This window comes from Lathyrus oleraceus, chromosome 7 (genome assembly GCF_024323335.1).
Source record: "Lathyrus oleraceus cultivar Zhongwan6 chromosome 7, CAAS_Psat_ZW6_1.0, whole genome shotgun sequence".
NCBI classification, from domain to species: domain Eukaryota; kingdom Viridiplantae; phylum Streptophyta; class Magnoliopsida; order Fabales; family Fabaceae; genus Lathyrus; species Lathyrus oleraceus.
In genome coordinates, this window is record NC_066585.1 from 130,398,074 (window position 1) to 130,404,215 (window position 6,142).

General features: G+C 37.3%; 1 non-coding gene across 1 annotated transcript; it reads right to left on the minus strand.

Annotated features, from left to right (window-relative positions):
• Window positions 1-293: 293 nt before the first annotated feature.
• LOC127109809 (small nucleolar RNA R71) lies at window positions 294-400 on the minus strand. The gene has a single exon (XR_007797060.1). It is a non-coding gene; the product is annotated as a small nucleolar RNA R71 (small nucleolar RNA).
• Window positions 401-6,142: the final 5,742 nt, after the last annotated feature.

Below are 6,142 nucleotides of genomic sequence, written 5' to 3' on the forward strand. Positions count from 1 at the left end.
AGGCAAAAAATTTCGAGTTGAAATCCACTATGTTGCAAATCGTGCAACAAAACTAGTTCTTTGGTAATCCCATAGAGGACCTGAACCTTCATTTGTTAGTGTTTGTGCAGTACGCAGACACATTGAAAGTTAATGGTGTAAATCCATAAGCCATACGACTACATATTTTCCCCTTTTCTTTAAGAGATACAACTATAGCTTGGCTCTAGTATCTACCATAAGACTCCATCACAACATGGAATGAATTGAAGAAATCCTTCTTAGCCCGATATTTCCCACCTATCAAAACAGCTACACTAAGAAGCCAAATCAACCGATTCAAACAGAAAGATGGAGAGTCACTTTTTGAAGCATGGGAAAGGTACAAGGATATGATGAGACTTTATCCATATCATGGACTTGAACAATGGATAATCATCCACACCTTCTACAATGGTCTCATGCACAACACTAAATTAACCCTAGACGCTGCAGTTCGCGGCACTCTAATGGACAAACCCTACCAAGACGCCTATCAACTCATAAAAAACATGGCACAAAACCATTGCCAATGGGGAGTGTGACGGTGTATTCGTCGCTATATGATCTATCGATTAAATCATAAGCTATGAGATACATTGAAAATTTTCGAGTCGCCACCGCACTTTTATTTATCCAAAGGACTGGCTAAAAAGCGAACAAAAGCCTAAGAAGTTTTACACGTAGAAAACTAATAAAAAGATCAGAGATTCTGGGTAAGGGGTAAATTACGCAATGGGAAGGTGTTAGGCACCCACTACGTCCTAGGTACTCCTAGGGAGCCCTTTTCACACTTGTTATGCTAAATTATTATTTATTATGACAAAAATATTGTGCAAACATGATTGGGATGATGAGAAAAGAATATACATTTTTTATTGGGTTATTGGGTTCGAACGGATGAACCCGTTGCCTACGTACCTTCCATCAAAGGCAAGGATCAGAACGCCGTAGTTCGGCTAAAAGATTTCCAAAAGTTGGTGGATTCAGTTTTAAACACAAGCACTGAGGCTTTTCATTATCAATGGGAGAACACTCGACCAAAAACAACATCCACCACGCGAGGATAGCTTCGACGTACTAGAGGGGTTAGCCCTGTTTGAAGTACGGAAGTCTTACTGTCGACTCACTAAGGATAGGCAAGATTTACATCAACCACAATGATAATTGAAACCTATGGCTAATGTGAAAAGATTAATGGACAAAGCCAAAACAAGTGAATGAGTGAAGTTAATTGATTGTGATTATGAAAGTAGAGTCAAAGTATGATTAAGATTGATTTGAAGAAGTATTATGAAATGGAGTTTGAAAAAAGGAGTCAAGGACTTGAGTCCAGGTTTTTAGTTAGAAAACATGAAGATGTTTGCACAACACTTATGTCAAGTTTGAAAGATAGAGTGTGAAAAGGTTTAGGACATAATGAATGATGAATGGATGAGGATGGATAGCAAAACTTCTTAGAGGGTTCACTTCTTGAAATCATATAGCAGATGATTCAAGTGTGTCCTTTGGAATAGCAATGGATAATAACAAACAAGCAAAGCAAGCAAAAGCGGATATCGGATGCCAATCAATGGTCTTATACCAATCTCCTAAAACAGAAATGGGATGTCAGAAGCCACTCAATGGTCTTACACTAATCTCCACAGGCAAAGAAATAAAAAGCGGATACCGGATACCAATAGATGGGTTTACACCAGTCTCCTAAAACAGAAATAGGATATCAGATGCCACTCAATGGACTTACACTAATCTCCTCAGAAGAAAACAAGAATGAAACATGGAAGTCAACTGCCAATCTATCTGGACTTAGGTTAACTCCACAAATATGCTCATAGGAAATCCAATGCCACATCACTGGGACTTATGATGGATCCTCACATACAAGAACAAAAGCAACAATATGATCACAGGAATGCAAATGCCAACTTACAGGGACTTATAATTGCAACCTCTCATACAAACAGATAAAACAAACTATGATCACAGGAAAGCAGATGCCAACTTACAGGGACTTATAACCGCAACCTCACATACAAATCAAACAGATCAAATTATGATCACAGGATAACAGATGCCAACTTACAGGGACTTATAACTGCAACCTCACATACAAATCAAACAGATCAAATTATGATCACAGGACAACAGATGCCAACTTACAGGGACTTATAACTGCAACCTCACATATAAATCAAACAGATCAAATTATGATCACAGGATAACAGATGCCAACTTACCGGGACTTACAGCTGTATCCTCACATACAAACAAAGCAACAGAAGATATGAGTGACCAATGAGGTCTTACACTCTATCCTTCCATATCACGGGAGCAAAGGCCAAAAGAGATGGACTTACAATTGTCCTCAATGGGCAAGCAACAATGATAGCATCACAAAGATAAATGAGATGATCATGCATTAATGGCAATTGATGATGATAAATGCATAGCATACAGGCAAGCAAGTGCACATGAAGCAATCAATCAATCAATGAATAGCAAACAACACACTCTATAGCCAAACAATGGGGGGCTCACACAAGAGGGTTTGACTTTGAAAGTCCACCATAATAGGTGAAGGTCGCTCTTAACCTGGCCATTGAGGGGCTCAGGTGAAGCAGATGAAAAGGAGATGAGGGGTGTGCCTCATTGCTTCTATCTCATATCAGAGAGAGCATCAAAGAAAGTGTGGGAGTTCAGAAAGTAGGAACTCTCTCCACATTATTGACTCGATTAGATCTTGGGTATTTATCTCATTGCTTCAACCATGTAATGGGAGCAAAGAGAGGACACACTGAATAGTGGGGGATAGATTGCTTATCCCTACCTTCCACCAATTGCCTTACTTGAAGGACTTTTCCTGCTTAGGACAAATATAAACAAACACAGGCATTGCCTCTTAAGGAGGACTTCAGACAGTTTGCCCGGTCAAATAACAGACCGGGTCTCCAGACTACATGAAGAAGAAGTAATTATACCTCAAAGCAAATGCTAAAAAGCAAAGCAAGCAATCAAGTTCAAAGAACTTAGGCAACTAAAGTACCTGAAAAAGTCAAAGCAGTTAGTAAACAGCTCAACAGTCAAAATCAAAAGGAAATAACCAACAGTCAACCACAGAGGGACCAATTGTGCAAGGCACAAAAACTCAAGCATATGAGCCAACCTACAAAACAAGTGTTAGCACATGATAAACAAATCAACTCAATCAAAATTGAAAGGTCTTTGAGGCATTGGTGCTCAACCTGAAACAGATGAACTCAACATAAGCTTAGAAGACCACTAGGACTAGCCTAGGGTCAAAGATGAAAGAAAAAGTCAAGGCAGCAAGAAAAAATCAACCCAAACCAAGTCTAAACATTCAAGAAGCATTCTCAATTAGATTCATAATAAAATCATGCATCATGGTCATCTCATACACAAATGAATGCAAAGCATGGCAAGAGAAGCACACAAAAGGTCAACAACAAGACTTCATTCAAAAGTCAACTCAAACAATCTCAAAAATTATGAAATAAATCACACTCAATCCTAACATCTAACATGGTATACATGTAAAATTTCAAGGCATTTGGATGAGAGGAAGGCAGTCAAGTAAAATCATGAAGTCAAACCAAATTCAAGTAAGCATGGTGAAAGTCAACAAGCATGGGTCAACTTCAAAAACTCATATCAATTTGAAAACAGAAGAGAAATGAATGAGATTAACACCAATGCAAAGCTTGAGATGTCTAGTTATCACATATGAAATTTCATGGTCATACAATAAGATTTGAGAATTTCACAAAAGATTTGGCAATGTGTAGCACAAAAAGTCAACAAATGACTAAGTATGGAAGAAAATTCTCAATCAAATGGAAAACAGCAAGATTAATTCCAAGAAAATTCATACATCAATTAGACATACAAGGGATCATTCATGCAAAATTTGAAGTGATTTGGATAAGAGGAAGCATGTGAACAAAAATTGTGAAAATGCATGATCATGGTATGACACCAAATGCAACACATGACTTCAAAAAATCATAACTCTCAATCCACAAATGATAAATGCACAAACTTTATACCAAAATGAAGGTCAATGTGTCTAGTTTCACCACAAAAAATTTCAAGCTCATTGGATATGTCATGAGAATTTCACAATTGAAATGGCACAATGTAACATTTTGGCATACATGTTGAAAAATCATTTATCATTTAAAATCCAGAACATGGAAAATTAATTAAAATTCACCATAAAATTCTAGACACATTCACGAGTTTAATGCAAAAAATCTCACAATTTTTGGAATTAAAATGAGCAAAAAATGAATTGTTGAATTTTGATGAATAATTGAACAAAGTATGAAACACATAGCATGATTAATGGTCAAACACAAGTCAACGGATGGCATTCTGGTAATTCTGCAGTCATTAATCAAAACTACCGCGTTTTGGCAAGGCAAAACGAAATGTTTTGATTGGCTCTCAGCCAATCAAACAGTAACCTGGCCAATAACATTCAAATTTTCTGAGTTTCTAAAACCCTAGGGGTTTCCAACACAGCAAGGCATTTTTCTCACTCATGTTCATGAACAACAACCAACAAACAGCAGCATGCAGCCTAACAATCATACCATAACCAAGCATAAGCGACCCAATACATCCAACATGCAAGTTCTGGTTTTTCTCATAAACCCCTTAGGGTTTTACAACAGCATAGCCAACAATGCAAGCAAACAGCATTCATCATCGTGCATCAACCACGAAAAATGAACAAAACAATATCCACAACCAACACAACCAAACATCAATCATGTGGACTTTACAAGCAGGCTTAAAGTTTTTTAAAACAGCAGGGCATTGACAGCATGGCATAACAGCATGGTTAGCAGCATGGTATAGCAGCAATGGTTTGAAATTTGGTTCACCAACATCATCATCAATTGAAATTTCAACAGCATACAACTAATCATGACATTGGTAATGTTTATACTGCAACTCAAACAACGGCATACCACAGCATTCATCATCCAAGCAAAGTCGTCATTAAACAAGATACAAATCTCATGGCAAGCAAACAAGGCAATGAAACAGTAGGCTCATGCACATCTAAACAGCAACACACCAATACAACATTCAAGCAAAAGTTTGAGCAGGACAGGTAATTTAACAGTAGCATAAGGTGTTTATCAAAATCATCATCAATTGAAATTTCAACAGCATACAACTAATCATGACATTGGTAATGGTACAGCAACATCATTCAGCAACATTTATCAACCATGAACAAAATAAACCTAACCAGCCTCAATACTCATGCAATAACTAACATCAACTAACATCAATCAACAACAGCATAAGCACACTAATGAGATTTTCTGGACAGAGTTATGCAACATTATTCATCATCATCATCATGAATCGACCATGAACAAAAAAATTCAGAAAACAGCAATCAAGCATGGTAATCTCATCAGCATTCAACACACATCAAGAATCAAAGCATGGTTTCTCTTAAAACACCTTATCCATCATGAATCGAAGGCAAATGCATTTGTACATCATACTTCAAACCCAAATATCTTACATCATACTTAATCATTTCAAACCATTTAAAGTTCCTTGCAATCAGCACAACACACACTAACTGAAACATAGCATAGCATGGAGAATAATGGAAGTCGGTTGCTTACTTGTTTTTTTAAGAAAATTGATGTGCAGTGGTTGTTTGGAGATTTCAAACTCAAACAGCTGTTCCTTTGGCCTTGCAATGATGAAGAATGGAGTGTGTTAGCTCAGCACCTCTTGAAACCTTCCCACACTTGACCTGCCATAGTCGAGCTTGATGAAAAAACAGAGCTAGATAACGTGGTTTCAGTTGGGAAATGAAGTCCAAAAATGCTTCCAAATCATGTCCAAGTGAAGAAATGAACAATGGTTACTTGTGTGTTTTGATGGTTTTGGGTGAAAAATCTCAATCGAGCAAGATGCAAGATGAGTGAGTAAGAGTATTTTTCTGTATGTGGCTGCTGCTAGGGTTGGCCAATGGCAGAAAAATGCACTTATATTCATCTGTTTAAGCTCACATTATCACATGCTAATCCCAGTTTAATTTTATGAATCAAAATGCCAATTGCTAATT